The sequence below is a fragment of the Spermophilus citellus genome (genome assembly GCF_964194105.1).
Source record: "Spermophilus citellus genome assembly, chromosome: 8".
Lineage (NCBI taxonomy): Eukaryota > Metazoa > Chordata > Mammalia > Rodentia > Sciuridae > Spermophilus > Spermophilus citellus.
This window is the reverse complement of record NC_138189.1, coordinates 10,075,610-10,089,355: the sequence shown is the minus strand read 5'-3', so window position 1 is coordinate 10,089,355 and position 13,746 is coordinate 10,075,610.

The following is a 13,746-nucleotide window of genomic DNA, read 5'->3' as shown; positions in this document are numbered from 1 at the left end:
GATTCAGAAAGTAAAAGGTCTATTCATTTGTATATTCTTTAATGCACTCGATAACTTTGACTCAGGTTCACTGTGGATCAATGTCTGCAGTTCTGGGTACATAGTTAAGAACCAAAAAGAAATGATGCTAGCTATCATATCTCACAGGAACTGCAGACTAATGGAATAGACCACATTGAACAATAATTATAATAGTTAACATACAATTGCAAATTACCGTACTTCAAGGGAAATATTCTTAGTGTTACTAGAAATTACAGTAGTGGTTCCTACTTTACATGGTAATGAGGACTGATCAAGGAAAGATGAGAGCCTAGGTATGTATATTGCTTTAGTTCACTTTCTGTGTCTGTAGCAAAATATACAGACTGGGAAAATTTATAGAGATTATAAGGTTGTTTGGCTCATGATTATGAAGACTGAGTAGTTCAAAGGTATTGAGTGACAATGTCTGTAAAGGGCTTTCATGCTGTGTTATCTTGTGACAGAAAAGAGGAAGGGTAAGTGAGTGTGTATGGAAAGGATGTTTTTTATTACAAAGCCGCTAGCATGAGAACTAACCCTCATTTGCAAGGATGGTCTTAATGCATTCACGAGGGTAGAATTCTCCCATTAAGACTTGCCTCCCAACACTGCTACTTTGAGAATTAAGGTTCCAACACATGAACTTTTTGGATACACATTCAGAGCATGACATGCAGTATTATTTGGATAAAGAGGATTGGGGAAATGATTCCAGGCAGGGCAACTGCATGAATTAAGACTCTAAGTCCTGAGAGGCTTGGTGCTTTTTGAAGCAATGGAAGACCACACAATATCTTGGAGCGCTGTGAAGAAGGTAGGGGGTATAGTGAGATAAAACTAGAAAAAAATGAGGTGTTAAATCACGCAGGGAATTGCATTCTCTGGTAAGGGGTTTGAATTTATTCTAAGGATAATGAGAAGATCATGGAAGATTCTAAACAAGAGAAATGTGAACCAATGTGTTTTATATCACCACTCCAAACCTAGCTCACCAATCTGTAAAATAGATATAAAAATATTGATGTCTTTGTAGATGATCAAATCAGATAATGCTTGAGTAATCACTGTGAAAGTTGTGAAATGCTATACAGATATAAGTTTATCTTTTGCTATGGCTACTGCTGGAAAATCTTTAGTGACTCTTGGACATCATTGGCTTCCATCAGTGTGTTTTAAAGCCTTCCATCTGCTGGCTCCATCTGACCATCACAAACATTTATATCACACTCTTGCCCAATGTATTATCAACACTCTTTTCCTATTATACCACCTGTTCCTACATCTGGCCCTTGCTCATGATAGATGGCGGTTCATTTGGAATGTCTTCATGTATTTCCCCACCCATCCTAATCCAAGTTTCATTTATATTTGTATTAGTTCAGACTCTTTGGGTTGTAAGAAACAGAAACCTCCCAAACTGCCTGGGACTGTAAAAGCAATTTGTGATTGGGCTAGGGATGTGGCTCAAGCAGTAGCACGCTTGCCTGGCATGCGTGCGGTCCGGGTTCGATCCTCAGCACCACATACTAACAAAGATGTTGTGTCCTCCGAAAACTAAAAAATAAATATTAAAATTCTCTCTCTCTCTCTCTAAAAAAAAAATTAAAATCAATTTGTGATTGATAATAGTGAAGAGAAGGTTCATGAGAATGTTTAGTTCCCTCAGCCATGGATGGATCCAGATGCTCATTAAATCATATTAGAAATTTGTGTTTTGGTCTCCATCCCTTAGTTTCTCTCCATGAATTGTCAAAATGACGTACACAGTTCTAGATTGCATCCTATCTGCTTAGCTCCTCCTGTAGAGGAGTGATTCAGCAAAAGTCTCATGTTTTCTTTTATTGACCTGAATTTGTTAATTTACCTTGAATAAACCTATGCAATTCTAATTGGCAAAATCCCATGGATTGAGGGTATGAGGTGGAGAAAGTGGGATAGGGCAGGGTATAGATGTCAAAAAAAAATGGGAAATGGGTACTGAACAGGCAAAACAAAAGAAAACAAAAGGGCCCCTCCCATATATCTACCACAGTGCTACAGCTCATGTCCCATGTCCTCCAGGAAGCCTGCCTTTGTCACTTTAGGAAATAATTATCTTTTTTCCTTCCTGACTCTTCTTTATACATGGTCTCTGGAGCATATATTTTTGGCTCTTGATATTCTATTCTGCACTTTATTACAACCATAAAATTTTTTATTGCTTGATTAGACCTTGGTGGCTATCTAGTCCTAGAGATGTAAAAGCCCAGAAGGAAAAATAATAAATTTGGGGTTATTTTGGAAATATTTCTTAAGGGCTTTTTGGTTATTTCTGGAGAAAGGGAAAGGAACAAAAAAATCTCTTAAAAGAAATCTAACATTCTTTTCAGAAATTTTTTATTACTTTTCTTAGCCATAAAAATGTCAATCATGACAATTTTATAAGCAAACTAAATAATGCATAATACTACTTTAAATTTCTAGGAAAAAAGTATCCTTTGATCAGGAGAGCATGCATGTATTTCTTACTGTAGGTATGCATGTATGTATAAACATGTAGGTGTGTGTGTGTGTATGTGTGTGTGTGCATGTGTGTGTGTACAAATATAAATTTTATTTTGTCTTTAAACTGTCCTCACCTTCTGATTTCACAACTGGGAAAAGAATAGCCCCTGTTCTCACACTGATTAATTCTGAGTGTCCCAATAGCATCTTCACCCTCTGGACCTTGGGCATCTTGATCTACAAAATACACTGTTGAGACCTATTCTATATGATTATTATAATATATAAATGAAGTAGTGCATAAAAAGTTTCAAAATCAATTCCTGGCACATAAAGTCAATTTATTTCTTCCTGTTATATTCACTAAACATTTTCTGAGGCCTTACTGTTCAACTGTACTTGACTTTAGGCATTGGAAATGCAGAGATGAATAATACGGAAACCTCTGCCCTTAGGAGGCTCCCTTGATCATCAGACATGCACCAGCAAATGTTGCTTCTTGACTTTTAGTTGCACTTTTTCGAACAACACATGGCCATTAGTACCTCCTAGGTGTGGAACCCACCATTAGGACTTAATTGTACTGAATCCCAGGCAAGGTTTAGAATGACTCAATTTACCTATTTTATACTGAAAGATAAAAATCAGTATTGGTTTTGCATGTCTCCTAAGTAAGTTTGAGGGACTCAGAGCTATAGAGGAAAGCTAGTTGAATAGTAAGTGTTACATCAGGATCCAGAGCACTCGCACACTCGAGTCATGTCTCCTCTGCTCCCAGCTAACTGTGGGAACCTCTTCTCTCTCTTTTTTTTTTTAGGCATCACCATTTTGAACTTCTATTTCTTTCACTTCAAGTGATATATTTGCACTGGACATATGTAGACCCAACATTCAGGTTTCTAATTTTAAAACTTCTCTTTCAATATTCATGAGTTTATTTTCACATTCTTTTATTTAATTACTATTGAGTTGCCTTCTCTATGCAGAGTATTTGTGATGTCAAAGAGGATAAAACATGACTCCAACCTTCTTAGAGGGCACATTTTTATTTAAGAGTTGATTGTTGCATGCCTAGTGGTATTCTTAATTAAAGTGTACATTGGAAGAAAAAGTTTAATGACTGTCTCATGTAAGAAATGCTATAGGGTAGGCATGAAGAAAGGGCTATTGACTCAAAGAAACTGGGGTTAGCTCCATTTGGAATGATGATGGAGAAAGATTAGATATTTAATTGTGGACATTTGTGGACATTGATAGATAAAATTGTGATGAATAAGAAATTGGGGAAGGAGAATCCAGTAAAATCCATGAAGGCCTATGCCATTTACAGAATTAGATAGTTGTTTGTTTTGGTCAGATAATATTGTATTTTAAGAGAAGTTCCAGTCATCAAATTAGAGGTGTAAGTTAGAATCTGATTTAGAGAATCTAGAATATAAGACTTGGGAATCTGAACTCTATCTAGTAAGCAATGGTTAAGTATTGAAATATTTTTAAGTATAAAAGTAACATAATTAATTTGGAAGGAGAATTATGAGTAAATTGTGGATTAATAGGAGAATGGTCCAATGGAAGTACAATGAGGCAGTAGTAAGGTCACAAGTAGATCTGGGAGACTGAAACAAGAAAATAAATTAGTGTTACAATTAAGAAACCTTTGATAACTCTTAATAGCCCTTAATAACCAATTGATATAGTGGCAGGGTGTTGGGAGAATGGGGAAAATTTGTTTTTCTAGTTTAGGCAATTAGAATCACTAAACACCTAGGGAATAGTGAAGCAAAATTTGTAAGAAAAATAAAGGTTCTAAATTATTGAGTTGTCTCAGTGTGACATCTAGCTGGAAGAATCTGGGATATATTTGGACATAGGGATCTAGAGCTTGGGAACAGCTCTTGGATTTGGGAGTCACTAGAGTGTAAAGAGAGACAAAATCATGAACCACAGTGAAAGTCCAGCTTGATGAACCAGAGTTCCAGGATGGAATCTAGTGAAGAAAGATCTCGAGGAGTTTGGACCATAAACTGTATGCCCCTGTTTGCTTCTAAATCACCTGAAGAGAGAAAAAAGATTTTTGTAACAATATATCCATTCATGAAGATAAATATGATAATAGGCAAGTCATTATAATTTGTTCAGCATGAAGGAATTAATTAAAAGATAGTCCTGTATCTCTCTCATCTATGAATCAGGATTCTCTGAAATCCCTGATACTGGACCTCTGCTTAGAAAAAGTATAGAGTTATAAAATGTAAAGCCTGGAATACATTGAGCTCTCTTCATATTTCCAGTGAAAGTGAAACAAGTCAATATTCACAAAATGTGTAATTGACTTCCTGACTGGCACAGGTTGCAACATACAGAAGGTATTCAATCAGATTTTCCAAATGGGTGATTCCTGTATAGAGCATGACCACATGTTTACAGGGTAGGAACACTAGGTGAAGGCCAGGTTAATGTTTCTCCTGACACTGGGCTCAGTTGACGCTCAGTTAAATGTAAGGAGGTGCCTGAGCCTCAGAGTACTCATTTGCTAAGGTGGGGTTCTGCTGTGGAGGTCCTTCCACACAGTCTGGAGAAGGGGTTCTCCATCAGTTACCAGAATGAGCAGATGAAAGCCTATTTCCTGTCTGTTTGGCTCAGTTGTTAGTTTCAAAGAGGAGTTAAAGAGAACTGAGGCCTCTGTCTTTTACCCCAAAAGACTGAAGAGTATCACAAGTTTTCAATGTATCAATAATATGGTAGTCAAGATTCCTAAACTGAGGACCTCTCTCTTTTGGGAAAGGTGATACCATTGTAAATCCACGGAAGTATCTCTAAGTTTAGCTTCCAGGAAGGTCCCATTTCTTCCCCTGCCCATCACTTTCTTTATTCCATGTCATTTTTACCATTCCCTTTGAAGGACTGATGCTTGACCGCTGGGACCCATGTGCCTATTTGATCCAATTATTCTCTCTTTAGAGAGGCTGGACACACGGGTAGCCAAACTTCTATATTTCTTGAGCAGCTGTAGAAATGGTAGGTACCCCATGCTTCCAGACACACAATGTGGCTTCAAGGACCCTGCACTGACCTTATACCCAAGAGGGATTGCTTGGTGTTATCCTGAAGAAGCAAGCCCAAATGGATTGTCACAACTGGAGTTTCTGGATAAGTAGGGAACCCTGCAGTCCATACTTGTCGAGAAGGGGATGGGTGGGGAGGAAGAACAAAACTCAACAGTGTGGAAGAACTGTGTGGGGAAAGTGGGGGGAAATATCCAGAAGTAGAATGAAGTCCTGAGTCTCTGTCCTGAGTCCCTGAAGTCCTGCCTGTATAACTAAATAAGGAAAAGTTCACTTTGGTCCAGAGGGCTCAGACTCTGTCATCTATACTTATTTTACCATGTCTGCCTCTCTTCAATTACCTTCCTCAAAGCCTGGGTCATCTCCTGGTGGCAAGATGACTCTGAGCCTGGTATCCTCCCACCTTGGGACTAGAGAGGAGGCAGCTGCCTTCTTGCAGAAGCACAGCATGACACAGACTCTAACCTGGGTTATGAACCCACATCTGACTCAGTTGCTTTGTCAAGAAGCATGGATATGTTGATTACTTCTGGCTAACAGAGTATCACCCCTGGATGTAGGAGAAATGCACCCTGCACTGGCTGAAATTTGGTTGGTAAAAGTTTCCAAAAGTAAAAGCAAGAAAAGGACTCAGGGAAGGTAACTAAGAAACATCCATTCTGTTTCATTGATCTAATTAACCTTCTTTGTTATATTACTAGTATCTTGAGCATAGGCAAAAATTAGTATTCCTTTTTTTCTCTTCTAGTTTAAGATGTAGGCAGATAAGAATAGCTACAAATGAAGTCAAGATGCATAGGAGAGACTAAATTTTTAAACATTATAAGAACAACATACCAATGGCACCTGAGGCTGCTGGTAATTTGAAATGCTGGAAACAGAGTTTACTTTGACTTTTTATTGGCTACTTAAAACTCTGTGGCCATTTGTGGCCTGAATCCAAGATCATATTCCATTGTCCCAAATTCATTTTAGCGCCTAGGAAATAATCAGTGGTCTGGATGTATCATTTTTCAACGAACCCCAAAAGCAATATTTGACATCACTTTGCTTCTTGGCTTTATTTCAAGCTGTTAGCTTTCCATCCACACATTTTGTCTATGAAAGCAAAATTACAATTTTTGCCCTCTAAATTTTCATGAAGATTTTCATTGTGGGGGGATATTATATTCAAAGTTACTAGATGTGAAAATGCAGCCACATTCTGATTCTGTGGCCTTATAATCAGACTTTCTGATGTACAGTTCTTTAAAGAGAATTCTGAAAAGAGAAAGTGGTATTCTGCTACCTTTCCTATCTTCTCCTACAACAGTTACTAATATGGCATTATGTAAAAATGTGGATGTGTAACCGATGTGATTCTGCAATCTGTATTTGGGGTAAAAATGGGAGTTCATAACCCACTTGAATCTAATGTATGAAATATGATATGTCAAGATCTTTGTAATGTTTTGAACAACCAATAAAAAAAGAAAAAAAAAAGATTTTTAAAACCAAAAAAAAAATAAAATAAATAAATTTAAGCTGAGTGATGTGAGATTAAAAAAAAAAAAGAAAGTGGTAATATCTTGAAGTAAATTCATTGTGTCCATCAGAATAGAAGCTTCTAGATTCAGCAATTGAAAACTCCAGCTCAGTGGAGTAAATGATATTGTCTGCAGCTTGGGGAATCACCTCCTTAAATCTACTGTCTTAGTTGGGTACACATGTTTTAATTTAGACTTGATTTATTAGAAAATTTCTAAACTACTGTGAAAGTAAGTATGAACCAAAATACTTCCCATCAGATGATCAATGACAGGATCATCAGTGAAATGACATATTGAGAAACAACCTCAATCTTAGTGAAAAAGTAACTTAGTTTAAAATAAGATAACTTATTTCTAGTTCATGGGTTAGCCCCAAGCACCTGTGTGACCTTGGGTAATGCCCTTGCAGGGCCTCAAAGTGTTCTTTTTCAAAATATAGAGTTGGAGAGCTCCAATCCTAGTAATCTATCCAATTCTGCTTCTGTTCCCAACAATCTAAGAAAAATGGACATAAAAAAGAATGAGACAAGCGAATCAGTCCAGAATCTATTCCACATTAACCACTATAATAAAATGTACAAAAAAGAAAGTTGCAACAAAAAGGAAAAAAAAATCCATTCCACTTTATTTTGACTCAGTTGTCTCATTTCACTTAGAAACTTCCAATTACATGTACTTAGACCTAACTAGCTAAATTATATGGGTGTTTAAATTCTGTTTCAGAGGATCTCAAGGTTTTTATTCTGCATCAGCACAGCTGTGGAGCAACATGCACTAACCCTGTTTCACTCTAGAAGTGCATCTTTGATGACTGGACCACCCTAGAAGGAGACATCAGAATTTCAGGGAATAGGAACTAGGATGGACACAGAGATGTACCCCCAAGGACCAATCTATTTTATAGGGTCCTGTGCAAAACAAAAACACACACCCCTACTTTGTAATTATTGTGAATTTAAGGACAGCAGTAGTAGGGTACTGAAGCCAACATGAGCTCCTCTAAGCTCAGGGTCCTGTGTGATGGCAGAGAACACAAAGCAGGCCCTCATGCCACTCAGATCCGATTGAAGGAGCTGCTTTTGCCTCAGCTTCAAGGAGTGCTCAGTATGCAGCCTTCAGCTTCTGGCCCTAACAAAATAGCCTTAGCCAAGTAGAGTCCTCTTGCTCGAAGCCTCACAGCTTTCGGGGCTGGGCCACATACACCTGATCAGCAAGGATAAAAAAAGGTTGATCATTGAACCCTCATGTGTGACAACTTTGATGACCATTTCAGCTCCAGGCTTTCTCGTGGGTACACTGAGGCTCACAGCTCTTCCCTAGGGCACTCTGCGAACAAAACTCCGTCTCAGAAAATGCTTCTGGAGACCCCAAGTGTAACACAGCTCTTCAGATCATTACTGCTATTTTGAACTATAAGAACTTGAAAAACAATGCATTTTTATTAGTGCATATTAATTACACAGAATAATGGGGTCCATTGTGGCCTATTCACACAACAATGCGTTTTTCAATTAAAGACATTTGTGCAGCACAAAATGTACAAAGAGAAAAGAACAAAATCATCCAAATGTTCACACCCAGGAAGCAAACCTTATCTCAGATTTCACTCTGTACAGGCAGGAGGGTCAGTTTTCCTGGAGAGCCAGCTATAGATGGAGTGAGTAGAGAAGTTAGTGTGTGTGGTCAACAATGTCCCACACTGAATCACACCAGGGTTCAAAGTAATGTCAGACACATTGCAATAAGTCCCCGATATCCGATATCCGTCCCTGTCTCCTCTCTTCTCCCCTGCCTACCTTTAAACTTTAGTTTTGTTATCCCTGCCCCTCCACTGCAAATATCACAGGGCATTTACAGATAATTGAGGCTCCTGAGAGAAATTCATCAAAGCAGAAAACCTGAAGAGAAAGAGAGAAGAAAGGGCACTAGGCTCTCTGGTTGATGCTGATTTAGGGGTGGCTGTTCTCCCATATGATGATAAGATGCAACGTGAATAGCTCACATGTGTTATTTGTAATAACAATTGATGTTTTAAGGCCAAGACTCCCGAGGAAGAAAGACTTGCTTAAAATGGCCCTCCCTGTCATCCGCAAACTGAGAAAACTTAATTGCCAGCAAAACCATAATAGGAGCAGACATATAACTTAGAACTCTCCTCATGGAAATGTTCTCCACTGAGCTGAATCGTAAGATCACAAAAAATTACATCAGATCAGATATTTTGCTGGAGGGATTGATGCTACCTCAACATACCTGGTTTCTTTGAAAGCCTTAAAACTACAAGGAGTTTTGGGAAGCTTGGCTTCTATGTAGTGAATTCTCTTCCAAAGCTTGAGGGTTTGTTTGAAATGGCCTTGAGGATCATGACTCAGAGAGTTTTGGAGATCCTTCCTGACAGTTTGTGATCTGACGACCACCCAACACATTTCAAACATCAAGACTGAACTAGAAAACAGATTAATCCTGTTAAAGGGAATCTGTGTTCATCTGGAACAAGGACACCGCTTTTAAACAAAACAAATATTTTCTCCTGCCCAGAAGGTGTCCTGGGAGAATTCTCTGCCAGTTTATATTTAAAGATGGAAAATGATGTTTCTGGAAATCCAAACTAGAAGTATCCTCAATGGAAGAATGGAGGTTCTATGAAGATAATCCCTAATAAAGTAGACAGATCCTGAATGAATCCTTGGAAAGCCTAAGATCACTAGAATTTCAAACCATAGTGAATTATAAGTGGACAATGTACTGGGCTAGTTGAAGTTGTGCATTGTGGAGCCACTTGGCTCTGTCACCCACTTCCTCCCATTAGGAGTAGGCAAGTCACTTAACCTTCCTACGCCACAACTTCCTCATCTCCAGGTGGTGATGTAGATGGTCAAGCCAGTTGTAACTATAAGGGTCATTTGAGATGGTGCTAGCAGCCCACAATACATGGCAGCCGATACCTTTCATGGTGTGAGGAAAAGGGAGCATAAGATGGGAACAGAAAGCCTAAAAAAGATGACATTTGATGCTTCAAAAGCATTTTGAAGATGCAAAGACCAGTGAGATGCAACTCAATCCAGTAGGAAATGAGGTACATAAACCTAGACGGTTAAAAGTCAGGAGAAAGCTTTCTCCCAAATAAAGACATGGGTTGGAAAATGATTTACACAAGAGACAGCATTGTGCAAATGCTAGCAAATGTGTAATCCGGAAGTCCACCTGTAAGGAGAGAAAGCCAGCAATGTGGAGGGCAGAAGTAAGAGCAGCAGTTTGGGTATTAATGAGACATCCTTGTGCCACAGGTGTAGTGAGACATGCTTGCTGAGGATGTCTTGTTTCCTCCTTAGGTGACCCCTAAGAACCTGGTACTATTATAATCATTATTACTTACAGATGGGGAAACCAAAGCAGAGGAAGGCCCAGCAGAATGCTCACAGTCTCACAACTATAAACTGATGGGGCCAAGTAAATAATTGGAGCTGCCGGCCCTCACCCATCACATTCTATGACAGCCTGTGGAATAGCATGGAATTTACTGCTGTGGAGAACTTGGCTTTGAATCCTGGTGCTACATATTATGGTACATATTATTGTGTGTTCTTGGCAAATTAGTCTCCTTCTCTGAATGGTTGTTTATTAGAGAAAATATTTACTTAGTTGCACCATTTTTATCAATAGTAGCTATTACTATCAGTTTCTTATTAATGTAAAATTGTTTACATGTTTCTTTATTGGTTTTCTTGTCTTCTAAAGAAAAAGTAATTATAACATTTTTCAAACAGAAAGGAATCTTCTGGCTCAGTAGTTGCTTCCCCACCTCTAAGAATTTCGCATGTATATATACTCCTTGTATTATCATTTAATTTTTGCTTTCCTTTAAATTGAGTAACTTGAAACAATTTAATTACCTACTTTAGTTTTATCCCAAGCAATTATATCAGTGAAATCTTGGCATAGATAAGATGCATTATTTTTATTCTAATCTATATTAAAATAAAGGAATTGGCTCTCCAAGCTTAAAACTTTTAGAATTGTCTCCATTAGTATTGGCTTCAGTGCAAAAAGTGAAATGGGCACCACACTTTGGAAAATGGCATTTATTCAACACTCAAAACAGTATGCTGATCCTCAGAGGTGGTATGAGTTATTGGCCCCACAGACAACTTTGGACTAAGATCAGAACTCCCTTGACTCATCCCAATGACTCACCTAATTATATAAGCCATATTGCTAGAAGCCAAAGGAGCAGGTCCATGCATGGAGTCTATTCAGAGTAAGTGCATTGTCTTATCACTCTGTACAGAGAAGCAGCTGAGTCTCCAGTGTGGTGGGACGTGGCTATGTAATCTCTGCTGGTCTCAGTTTCCTTCCTATTAAAACTCCTGATAGGCCTTAAATAGTTGACAGTTTATGACTTGGAAAAGTTCAGATTACCTACACATTGGCACTGCCTGGATAATGTTCCTGTTCCCATAGAGGGAGATTTGCAGCACACTCATTGAGATATTACTGAACAGGAGTTCTTTTATGTTGATTGTTTGCTGCAAGAAAGACACTGTTTCCTGATGTAGAAGTAGTTGATAAACACTGCTGCTACCAGACATAACAGAATTATGCTCATTCTTGTGGAATATCCAAATGTAACACTATTTTTCAGATTCAGATTGACCTTGGCTGTTCTATTTCTGTTATGTACCCTGGATGTGGTCTTTTAAAGGTTTTGAAGATGAGTACCAAGGGCAGAGAAAGAGCTCAGAGTTTAGAACAGGAAAACCAGCTCTGAGCCTTAGTAACCACATAACCTTGAGCTATGTACTTATTTCATCAGAACATCATGTTCTTTCTTTGGAAAATGTAGATAATAGTAATGCTTGTACAATGAAACCACACAGATGTTATGAAGATAAAATAAAACTACATATGGAAAATCATCTATCAAAGGCATAATACCACACAAATCTTATCAGTGGTGTCATGCTGGTGTTCATTTGTAAAACTGGCATGCAACTTAACACGCGTGTGTGTGTGTGTGTGTGCGCGCACGCGGGCTCACACATGGGTGTGTGCTGGAGATCTAACCCAGAGCCTCATGCATGCTAAGCAAGTGCCCTACCACTGAATTATAGCCCCACATTCTCAGCCCTTTTGTATTTTATTTTGAAGCAAGACTTCACTAATTTTCCAAGGTTGGCCTTGAACTGTGACCCTGTAAACTCAGTGTCCAGAATATCTGGGATCACAGTTAGGCACCACAAGACCCAGCTTAACAACACTTTTGAAGCATGGAAAATGCTAAATTAAAAAACAAAAGGTATATGGACTTTTTGTCTTAGTCAATTTTCTTCTAGAAACTATGGTATTGACTTTTCCCAATTTTCTGGGAGAGGAGATTTACTGAGATTATCCTGAGACAGAGAACAAGAAGATTCCTGGTGAAGTCTTTTGTTATTTATTTCAGAATAATAACACCGCCAAATTCATAAAGTTGCCTATTAGACTACTGGGATATAATTATTTTAGAAAAATAATAGAAAATAATTTTAAATTTTGTCAACTAATTCAAGTACATGGTAAAAAAAATACAAGTGAATTGTAGGAGGAAGTTTGTCTATGGCCTTCTATTCAAACGTCCTCTTCCTTTCAGCTCTTAAAACCATTTTTTTTTCTGTTCTTCATCTCCAAAACTAAAAATCACATATATATATATATATATACTTCTTATTTTTTATTTAGTAATAAAGCAAGTATTATGTACTGACACCATATCATGGTGGTTGAGGGCTTAGTTCACTACAGCCAACCTTATTCTCTCCATTTTATATAACTTGATGGATTAATGAAACCTGTGACTCTGTAATGTGCCTGCCCTTGGATAAAGGCCAGCCAGGGACTGCTTTGAATGACAGGAGTGGGGCAGGAATGATGCAATGCTAGCTCTGGGTCTCATCTTTGAAAGGACTGGTAGCTTGGGCCTGGATAATCTTGGAATCTAAAGCCACCATTTATGAAGTCCAGCTCCTCTGCTGACAAAACCATGTGAGGAGACCTTGAGATTGCATGTTGGCAGCTACTTCTAGCCTTCCAGCCACCCCCACCAAGACACTAGTCACATGAGAGAAATGATGCCCACAAATACCGTGTCTGAAGAGCAATGCACCCCATTCCTTCCTGAATTTCTAAACGACTAAGTCATGAGCTATTATAAAATGATTGTTGTTTTAATGCACTATATTTTGCAAAGTTCCCGACAACAGAAACCGAAATAGAATTTGGTACTTATTTTAACAAAAGCCTATTTCAGGTAGGTCTGTCCAGCAAACAAAAGATACTCAAAGTAAGAATTGCCATAGGGTGAAGATCAATTTCATGGCAGTAATACAGTTTCTGGGCAACAAAGTAGGGTGTGGCCAGAAGGCCCTTTGTTAACATCTCAGAAAGACTTTTTCACATTTTTTATTGGTTCATGATAGTTGTTCATACTGATAGGATTTTCTGTTGCATATCTGTACATGCACTCAATATAACAATATGATTCAGACAATATTACTCCCAGTGTCCCCCTCCACCTCCCTGCTTCCAACCCCTTGGTCCCTTTTCTCTAATCATCTATCTCCCTTTGATTTTTAGGAGACCCACCCCCACCTGTTTTTCTTTTTTCC